At 34.7% G+C, this 11,884-nt stretch overlaps 1 long non-coding RNA gene across 1 annotated transcript; it reads right to left on the bottom strand.

The window, feature by feature from the left end:
* Positions 1-7: 7 nt before the first annotated feature.
* Positions 8-6,377, bottom strand: LOC147327303 (uncharacterized). Its single transcript, XR_015129839.1, has 3 exons — positions 3,310-6,377; positions 2,024-2,088; positions 8-107 (listed from the first exon to the last, which is right to left on the bottom strand). It is a non-coding gene; the product is annotated as an uncharacterized LOC147327303 (long non-coding RNA).
* Positions 6,378-11,884: the final 5,507 nt, after the last annotated feature.

Here is an 11,884-nt window from a genome sequence, read left to right as displayed (position 1 = left end):
CTGTGTTTGTGTTATTTTTGTACCTTGACCCAGTCCTCCATGTCGCCATCATCGATGACCTCCAAGATTTCCTGCTCCTCGATGGTCAGCTCGTCTGGCTGAGAAGCCTGCAGAGAGACAAACACGTTCATTCAAATTAAAGCTGCGATGTAACAGTTTAACCATCTTCATTTCACCCGTGATGTATATTTTTTCAAATACCGCCACACTGGTGAACGGACAAAAATGCTCACTGTGGCTTCAATAACATCAGCCAGAACACTGAAGAAAACACTGAGACCATGCCTGCATTTATACCACACTTTACTCAGGACTCAGGTAATATAAAACAACTAATACTCCAAAGCAGCACAAAACTCAGACTTAAACTAGAATTTCTGTACAAATTCAAAGAGCAGGTGTTTTAAACCTGGACACAGAATCATTAGTGCCACAAAGTTTGGGAAAGTAAATCTAAATGGGGGTTAAACACGACTGGAACTGATTAAAAACAGCCAAAACAAAAAGTGGCTTCACTTCAAAGTCAGAATTATAACTGGTATCCCAGTATTCGCTGCCTGTCTGTTGTCAGACGCATTTGTGTGACCATAAATACCACTTAAGTGGGAAAAGGAACTTCTGGTCATCTCTGCTTGGACTGCTGACTCAAGTGTCAAAAAATGATTTGATAGAGGAACTTGTATTGGAAAAAAGAGGAGCAGGGTATTGATCCCTGTTGATTTACCCGTCAGTCTACAGTCATACCTTTACCTATGACTAAAATCTGACACAAATGAGCATCTTCTGAAGGATGTCACCAGTCCTTCACCTGGTGACATGTTAAAGATCCACGTCCAATCCAAATATTTAATTAAAAGTGGAGGTTGTGCATTTATTTAGGAAGATAAACAGTCTGATAAAGTCGGAACAAACACGAGCTGGAAATAGTCCCACGGTGAGGAAATGAGACGACACATCTGTAAATAAAAACTAAAAATGGGAAATAATCTAAGTTCCTGTGCAGGGCAAGGAGTACAGTACAAAGTTCACTGTTCTGCCTTCAGGCTCATAGTTCAGACTAACAAAGATAAAGACCAATCACGCAGGACTTATTATGTTTCCTGCTTTGACTTCTTACCCAGACTGTTCCATAATGTGTGTGCAGCACTTTTGTGATTAAAATCTATTTAAATTAGTTGTTTATTTCAGTGCAGACAGATTATTGACACTCAAACAATGGAGCTACTTTGTCTGTTACTTACAATTTTTTAGAAAATTAGAACATTTTTTCCTGCTTGTGTATCAATTTAGAGGAAAGGTCATCACCCAGCTTCTCAAGCTTCATACTCCAGTGATCATGAATGTCTAAAAAAAAAAAAAATCTTTTCTGCATCTGGTATTGTTGAGATGTTTAACTCTGGACCAAAAAGGTGGATCTGCTCTGCCTAAAGCCGCTTTGAGCATCAAGGTCCTGAGCCGAGTCCAGTCCGGGCTTTTGTGGCCACGGCCAGCTCAGCTTTCAGGATGCCCGTGAGCTGCTTGTTCCACTCGTCTGATTTTGTATTGATTGTTGTCTAAACAAATTAATCTGTCATCTGTTGAGCTTTGTTCCACTTCTCAACAATCTCCTCTGATCTGTGTTCATTACAGCATTTTACCTGTGGTTTCCAACCTGTGCAGTTCAAACCTGAAGGATCCACATTTCACTTCACTTTTCTGTAGAAATTGATTTTCCGGTAAACTGATTAACACCTCCTGCCAACTAAATTAGTCAAACACGAACCTTATTTTATGCTACAAAATTTGTATTAAAAGCAACCCAAACACTTTGAGATTTGGATTTTAATAGTTTCAAAAATTATTCTTCAAGTTTTACTTGAACATTTTAGAGAAATCATGTTAAGTTCTAAATTTTTAAGGTTGGGGATTTCATTCCATGCATAATAAATACGAGTTTATTTTCCCCAATAATCACTAAAAGCAATCGCATGTGATATTTTATGCATTTAATAATGAATAAAAAGAGAAAAACATCAGTATTTACCGTACTGCTTGCTGGAACGCCATGTTCTTCTGCACAAACAGCTGCTGTTGAAACTCCTGCAGAACCTGCATGCGTTTCAAGGGAACAGACAAAAATATACATATATACTTATTTAAGGTTTATCACAAGCTTACAAATCAGCCCATGTCTAAACCTGCATAATTAACACTTAGTAAAGCCTTTAGGGTTCAGGCTTGCTCCCTATTTAGTTTTAATTTCTTGCCCACATTTATTTCTATTTAAAATTAACTTTGAAAAAAAAAAAGACCTCCAGCTGAATGAATTGTGGCCAGTGATCCGTGTAGCTTTGGGCCACATTTATCATTTTTTATTTTCCATTACTCTGTCAGTTTATTTCTGTTGTATTAAGTTATGTGATTTGCTTATAAAATGAACCCAAATCAGCTTTTTATTATTTTAAACAAGTCAAATAAAAGAAAACGCCAATAACAATTAAGAGAATGACCATAAAGCCGTTTCTGGTTACTATCAGCTGATCTGAATGCTGATGACCACTCTGGTGTTTGTGGTCACAGCCTGACATTAAAAACGTATCACAGGCTCGAGTTCACCGCCTGCCTATTTTCACACAGACTATTTTTAACTCTCCAGCTGCTGAAAGCTTAAAGAGACAGTTAACAAATTACATAACATATCACTGTAAGTAACACAGGTGAAGGTACAAACAGTTTTAATTCTAATTTCAGGTTTTTTCTAAAGCCAGCTAAAGCAGCCGGGGACTGGACCACAACCTGGACCACAAAGCTCTCTGCCCACCCGAGGGAGGACGAAGTACCTGTGTGGATATTTTAAGCTGAACTCATGGGGCACAGCTATTAGCTGTTCTGGAAAACAAAGAAACCTCCCCAGTACTGGTCCCAGGCTAGTAACTTTGGTCTTTTGAATTGTACTTAAGTTTGGCCCCTCATCAAGAACCAGTTGCCTTGGGGAGACCATACCAGGGGACAGCATAGCTTCTCCTCCTCAACTGCGATCATTCACAGAAAGGAAAGGAGCCAGTGTAGGTGGTTTGACTGGCATCTGAAATAGGAGGCCTCCAGAATTTGTGTGACCATAAATACCACTTAAGTGGGAAAAGGAACTTCTGGACATCTCTGCTTGGACTGCTGACTCAAGTGTCAAAAAATGATTTGATAGAGGAACTTGTATTGGAAAAAAGAGGAGCAGGGTATTGATCCCTGTTGATTTACCCGTCAGTCTACAGTCATACCTTTACCTATGACTAAAATCTGACACAAATGAGCATCTTCTGAAGGATGTCTGACCTCTGCCTTAGAAACACGATGAAGAGCTGAGTTATTTGGAAAGCTACTCGTTTACACCGAAAGGCACCAGAGTGGCGGCTCACTGTTCTCCAGGAAGAGCAGGAGTAGGTGGCTGGGGAGGGGGACGTCTGGGCATCATGACCGGACTCAGATAAGCAGCAGAAAATAGATGGAAGGAAATCAGGTTTAGTAATATCAGTTTTATATTCTTTAATCTTGTACACCGTATAAATGCCTAACATTTTAATCAGGCTTCCTGTAGAAACAAGATGCTGCTGCGTCTCTGCTCACATGGAGAGGCAGAGGTTGAGGTTGTGTGTGAGAAATATATTACTATGAATTACTAGGCTAACAATTACACCAAACTGCCAGGCTTGACACCATCTGAAAAGTAAAATGAGCATAAAATGAGCAGCTTACCCAACCCAAGTTAAACAGTATCCCACAAGTAGCTCATTTTACTTTTGCTCCCCCAACTTATTTAATCAACCAGCCACAGTGTGGAGCTGACATTCCAATCAAGCTTAATCAAACAATTAAGCTCTCTCTTTCATAGATATAAATAACTGCTGCTAGCTATGACGTTTAAGGAGTGAATAGTGAACTTCTTTTAATGGTGTGTTTAATTAATTTTATTTAATAACTTGTGACCTTTGAGTCCCTTCCTTGCAAGAATTATGGCCAATGACGGAAATGTATGTATTACATTTAAGATTGGAAAACAATGTTAATGCCACAAACGTGAGTTGTCATATACATCTGTGAGTTAATCTGCACAACCGTGTGCACATGTGCTCTGTGCATGTACACACACAAAGAATTGACCTTCGTTCCTTAAATTTGTAGCATTGCCTCTGTGCTGACTGATGGTGCTCAGTGGCTTTTGCTTCTTGCTTTTAAATCAGATGTCACTCTCAACATAAACACAAGCTACAGCAGCCAAGCAGTCTTAGCTGAGGAAACAAAGATACATTTCCTCATTTAATGTAAAATATTGTGGTGATGTTATGTTATATTAGGCAGGCAGCTGCCCAAATAACACTGTGACAATCAAAAGTATATCTATTTTGAACGCCTCAGCTGGAAAAATTCAAAATGGTTTATAAAGTTGGCCACAGGTCTGTATGTAAATGGGAGTTAAAACATTGCTTCATATTTGGATATGTATGATGTTAGTGTTTCTAAAATACTAAAAAATGTGTTTATTAACAAAGTAAACTAAAAATAGACATTATTAAACTTTATACTTTTAACTACAGAATTGAACATAATATGAGATAATGTGTTTCCACTGTGGGAATGATGGATCCAATGACAAATAACTTTCAGATTAGTAAAGCTATATTTTTAATCTTTCTAGTTTTCCATTTCTATTTAGATGGTTTATATTTATATTTAAAAGGAACAGGATCATAACAAAATAACACCACTGCAAGTGTAACAAAAATATGTTGAAATCAAATGGTATGTTATTTGAAATCAATATGAAACAATGACACATGCATTTTATCCAATTTTTTTTATTTATTTAATTTTTCCCAATTGTCCAAATTAGTCTGTGATTTGCCTTATTGTCCAACAAATCATATTTATATACAAATATATGTGACTCTCAAATATGATTTAAATGGATCATTCCTCACTTGATGACGAATTATCCATTTAAATATTTGCAGAGTCCTAAACTTGATGCCAGTGAACTTATCAGCGGTTGGTTTTAAGAAAAAAAGCCCAAAAAATCCCCTATGAGCAAGCACTTGGCGACGGTGGGGAGGAAAAACTCCCTTTTAACAGGGAGAAACCTCCGACAGAACCAGGCTCAGGAAGGGGTGGCCATCTGTCGCTGCCGAGTGGGCTTAAAATGTTCACTGTCCATCCTCCTTCTGACAGGAACTTCCTACAGACCAGGTATGAAGGATGCCTGAGTGGATATATAAAACTCACAAGTTCCTGGCTCTCACGGCTCCTCTGCAGAGGGTTAGTCGAAGAAGGAGGGGCATCGCGAGGGGCGTCGGGGGACGGGGGACTGTGCCTCACTGCCCTCCCCTTCTCCAAGAAACCCGTCTTCAACCGAGCCGAGAGAGCCGGGAACTTGTGAGGTGTGCATGTCCTGGTGAGCCTCCACCGTTTTATGGGTGGGTGCAGCCTGGACTGTACAGAGACAGACCAGACCAGCTGCACCACACAGACACTTCAAACCTGATCTGTGGACAATAAACAGACACACACAGACACACACAGACAGACACACATACACACACACACACAGACAGACACACATATATATACACACACACACACACACACACACACACACACACACACACACACACACACACACACACACACACACACACACACACACAGACAGACAGACAGACAGACAGATAGACAGACAGACAGACACACACACACACACATACATACATACATACATCTTACTATTAAAAAAATAAATAAAGTTAGGGTTCCTAACAATTAGCAATACAAGACATACATACACACATAATCATTACAAGACATAAATACACACATAAACATTATAAGACATAAAAACAAGTCAAAGATATTTGCAACAAACAGACCTCAGTGCAAGAAAGTTATTTAACAGCAATTGAAGACATACATACAGACATAAACATTATAAGACATAAAAACAAGTCAAAGATATTTGCAACAAACAGACCTCAGTGCAAGAAAGTTACTTACCAGCAATACAAGACATAAGTACAAATATAAACATTATAAGACATAAAAACAGGTCAAAGATATTTGCAACAAACAGACCTCAGTGCAAGAAAGTTACTTACCAGCAATACAAGACATAAGTACAAATATAAACATAAGACATAAAAACAGGTCAAAGATATTTGCAACAAACAGACCTCAGTGCAAGAAAGTTACTTAACAGCAATTGAAGACATACATACAGACATAAACATTATAAGACATAAAAACAAGTCAAAGATATTTGCAACAAACAGACCTCAGTGCAAGAAAGTTACTTACCAGCAATACAAGACATAAATACACACATAAACATTATAAAACATAAAAGCAAGTCAAAGATATTTGCAACAAACAGACCTCAGTGCAAGAAAGTTACTTACCAGCAATACAAGACATAAATACACACATAAACATTATAAAACATAAAAGCAAGTCAAAGATATTTGCAACAAACAGACCTCAGTGCAAGAAAGTTACTTACCAGCAATACAAGACATAAGTACAAATATAAACATTATAAGACATAAAAACAGGTCAAAGATATTTGCAATAAACAGACCTCAGTGCAAGAAAGTTACTTACCAGCAATACAAGACATAAGTACAAATATAAACATTATAAGACATAAAAACAGGTCAAAGATATTTGCAATAAACAGACCTAAGTGCAAGAAAGTTACTTACCAGCAACACAAGACATAAGTACAAATATAAACATTATAAGACATAAAAACAGGTCAAAGATATTTGCAATAAACAGACCTCAGTGCAAGAAAGTTACTTACCAGCAATACAAGACATAAGTACAAATATAAACATTATAAGACATAAAAACAGGTCAAAGATATTTGCAATAAACAGACCTCAGTGCAAGAAAGTTACTTACCAGCAATACAAGACATAAGTACAAATATAAACATTATAAGACATAAAAACAGGTCAAAGATATTTGCAATAAACAGACCTAAGTGCAAGAAAGTTACTTACCAGCAATTGAAGACATACATACACACATAAACATTAAAAGACATAAAAACAAGTCAAAGATATTTGCAACAAACAGACCTCAGTGCAAGAAAGTTACTTAACAGCAATCCAAGACATACATACACACATAAACATTAGAAGACATAAAAACAAGTCAAAGATATTTGCAACAAACAGACCTCAGTGCAAGAAAGTTACTTACCAGCAATACAAGACATAAGTACAAATATAAACATTATAAGACATAAAAACAGGTCAAAGATATTTGCAACAAACAGACCTCAGTGCAAGAAAGTTACTTACCAGCAATCCAAGACATACATACACACATAATCATTACAAGACATAAATACACACATAAACATTATAAGACATAAAAACAAGTCAAAGATATTTGCAACAAACAGACCTCAGTGCAAGAAAGTTACTTACCAGCAATACAAGACATAAGTACAAATATAAACATTATAAGACATAAAAACAGGTCAAAGATATTTGCAACAAACAGACCTCAGTGCAAGAAAGTTACTTACCAGCAATACAAGACATAAGTACAAATATAAACATTATAAGACATAAAAACAGGTCAAAGATATTTGCAACAAACAGACCTAAGTGCAAGAAAGTTACTTACCAGCAATACAAGACATAAGTACAAATATAAACATAAGACATAAAAACAGGTCAAAGATATTTGCAACAAACAGACCTCGGTGCAAGAAAGTTACTTAACAGCAATTGAAGACATACATACAGACATAAACATTATAAGACATAAAAACAGGTCAAAGATATTTGCAACAAACAGACCTCAGTGCAAGAAAGTTACTTACCAGCAATACAAGACATAAATACACACATAAACATTATAAAACATAAAAGCAAGTCAAAGATATTTGCAACAAACAGACCTCAGTGCAAGAAAGTTACTTACCAGCAATACAAGACATAAGTACAAATATAAACATTATAAGACATAAAAACAGGTCAAAGATATTTGCAACAAACAGACCTCAGTGCAAGAAAGTTACTTACCAGCAATACAAGACATAAATACACACATAAACATTATAAAACATAAAAGCAAGTCAAAGATATTTGCAACAAACAGACCTCAGTGCAAGAAAGTTACTTACCAGCAATACAAGACATAAGTACAAATATAAACATTATAAGACATAAAAACAGGTCAAAGATATTTGCAACAAACAGACCTCAGTGCAAGAAAGTTACTTACCAGCAATACAAGACATAAGTACACACATAAACATTACAAGACATAAAAACAAGTCAAAGATATTTGCAACAAACAGACCTCAGTGCAAGAAAGTTACTTAACAGCAATTGAAGACATACATACAGACATAAACATTATAAGACATAAAAACAAGTCAAAGATATTTGCAACAAACAGACCTCAGTGCAAGAAAGTTACTTACCAGCAATACAAGACATAAGTACAAATATAAACATTATAAGACATAAAAACAGGTCAAAGATATTTGCAATAAACAGACCTCAGTGCAAGAAAGTTACGTACCAGCAATACAAGACATAAGTACAAATATAAACATTATAAGACATAAAAACAGGTCAAAGATATTTGCAATAAACAGACCTCAGTGCAAGAAAGTTACTTAACAGCAACTGAAGACATACATACAGACATAAACATTAAAAGACATAAAAACAAGTCAAAGATATTTGCAACAAACAGACCTCAGTGCAAGAAAGTTACTTACCAGCAATACAAGACATAAGTACAAATATAAACATTATAAGACATAAAAACAGGTCAAAGATATTTGCAACAAACAGACCTCAGTGCAAGAAAGTTACTTACCAGCAATACAAGACATAAGTACAAATATAAACATTATAAGACATAAAAACAAGTCAAAGATATTTGCAATAAACAGACCTCAGTGCAAGAAAGTTACTTACCAGCAATACAAGACATAAGTACAAATATAAACATTATAAGACATAAAAACAGGTCAAAGATATTTGCAACAAACAGACCTCAGTGCAAGAAAGTTACTTACCAGCAATACAAGACATAAATACACACATAAAGATTACAAGACATAAAAACAAGTCAAAGATATTTGCAACAAACAGTCCTCAGTGCAAGAAAGTTACTTACCAGCAATACAAGACATAAATACACACATAAAGATTACAAGACATAAAAACAAGTCAAAGATATTTGCAACAAACAGACCTCAGTGCAAGAAAGTTACTTACCAGCAATACAAGACATAAGTACAAATATAAACATTATAAGACATAAAAACAGGTCAAAGATATTTGCAACAAACAGACCTCAGTGCAAGAAAGTTACTTACCAGCAATACAAGACATAAATAGACACATAAACATTATAAAACATAAAAGCAAGTCAAAGATATTTGCAACAAACAGACCTCAGTGCAAGAAAGTTACTTACCAGCAATACAAGACATAAGTACAAATATAAACATTATAAGACATAAAAACAGGTCAAAGATATTTGCAATAAACAGACCTCAGTGCAAGAAAGTTACTTACCAGCAATACAAGACATAAGTACAAATATAAACATTATAAGACATAAAAACAGGTCAAAGATATTTGCAACAAACAGACCTCAGTGCAAGAAAGTTACTTACCAGCAATACAAGACATAAATACACACATAAAGATTACAAGACATAAAAACAAGTCAAAGATATTTGCAACAAACAGTCCTCAGTGCAAGAAAGTTACTTACCAGCAATACAAGACATAAATACACACATAAAGATTACAAGACATAAAAACAAGTCAAAGATATTTGCAACAAACAGACCTCAGTGCAAGAAAGTTACTTACCAGCAATACAAGACATAAGTACAAATATAAACATTATAAGACATAAAAACAGGTCAAAGATATTTGCAACAAACAGACCTCAGTGCAAGAAAGTTACTTACCAGCAATACAAGACATAAATAGACACATAAACATTATAAAACATAAAAGCAAGTCAAAGATATTTGCAACAAACAGACCTCAGTGCAAGAAAGTTACTTACCAGCAATACAAGACATAAGTACAAATATAAACATTATAAGACATAAAAACAGGTCAAAGATATTTGCAATAAACAGACCTAAGTGCAAGAAAGTTACTTACCAGCAATACAAGACATAAGTACAAATATAAACATTATAAGACATAAAAACAGGTCAAAGATATTTGCAATAAACAGACGTCAGTGCAAGAAAGTTACTTACCAGCAATTGAAGACATAAGTACAAATATAAACATTATAAGACATAAAAACAGGTCAAAGATATTTGCAACAAACAGACCTCAGTGCAAGAAAGTTACTTAACAGCAATTGAAGACATACATACAGACATAAACATTATAAGACATAAAAACAAGTCAAAGATATTTGCAATAAACAGACCTCAGTGCAAGAAAGTTACTTACCAGCAATACAAGACATAAGTACAAATATAAACATTATAAGACATAAAAACAGGTCAAAGATATTTGCAACAAACAGACCTCAGTGCAAGAAAGTTACTTAACAGCAATTGAAGACATACATACAGACATAAACATTATAAGACATAAAAACAAGTCAAAGATATTTGCAATAAACAGACCTAAGTGCAAGAAAGTTACTTACCAGCAATACAAGACATAAGTACAAATATAAACATTATAAGACATAAAAACAGGTCAAAGATATTTGCAACAAACAGACCTCAGTGCAAGAAAGTTACTTAACAGCAATACAAGACATAAGTACAAATATAAACATTATAAGACATAAAAACAAGTCAAAGATATTTGCAATAAACAGACCTAAGTGCAAGAAAGTTACTTACCAGCAATACAAGACATAAGTACAAATATAAACATTATAAGACATAAAAACAGGTCAAAGATATTTGCAATAAACAGACCTAAGTGCAAGAAAGTTACTTACCAGCAATACAAGACATAAGTACAAATATAAACATTATAAGACATAAAAACAGGTCAAAGATATTTGCAATAAACAGACCTCAGTGCAAGAAAGTTACTTAACAGCAACTGAAGACATACATACAGACATAAACATTAAAAGACATAAAAACAAGTCAAAGATATTTGCAACAAACAGACCTCAGTGCAAGAAAGTTACTTAACAGCAATTGAAGACATACATACAGACATAAACATTAAAAGACATAAAAACAAGTCAAAGATATTTGCAACAAACAGACCTCAGTGCAAGAAAGTTACTTACCAGCAATGCAACACATAAGTACAAATATAAACATTATAAGACATAAAAACAAGTCAAAGATATTTGCAATAAACAGACCTCAGTGCAAGAAAGTTACTTACCAGCAATACAAGACATAAGTACAAATATAAACATTATAAGACATAAAAACAGGTCAAAGATATTTGCAACAAACAGACCTCAGTGCAAGAAAGTTAATTAACAGCAATACAAGACATAAGTACAAATATAAACATTATAAGACATAAAAACAGGTCAAAGATATTTGCAACAAACAGACCTCAGTGCAAGAAAGTTACTTAACAGCAATTGAAGACATACATACAGACATAAACATTATAAGACATAAAAACAAGTAAAAGATATTTGCAACAAACAGACCTCAGTGCAAGAAAGTTACTTACCAGCAATACAAGACATAAGTACAAATATAAACATTATAAGACATAAAAACAAGTCAAAGATATTTGCAATAAACAGACCTAAGTGCAAGAAAGTTACTTAACAGCAATTGAAGACATACATACAGACATTAACATTATAAGACATAAAAACAAGTCAAAGATATTTGCAACAAACAGACCTCAGTGCA

Source organism: Aulonocara sp. 'chitande type north' Nkhata Bay, linkage group LG6 (assembly GCF_057382095.1).
Source record: "Aulonocara sp. 'chitande type north' Nkhata Bay isolate Kocher_YH1m ecotype deep benthic linkage group LG6, A_spYH_male_GT1.1, whole genome shotgun sequence".
NCBI lineage: Eukaryota > Metazoa > Chordata > Actinopteri > Cichliformes > Cichlidae > Aulonocara > Aulonocara sp. 'chitande type north' Nkhata Bay.
Note: the sequence above shows the minus strand (reverse complement) of the source record. Positions and strands in the feature narration are given on the sequence as shown.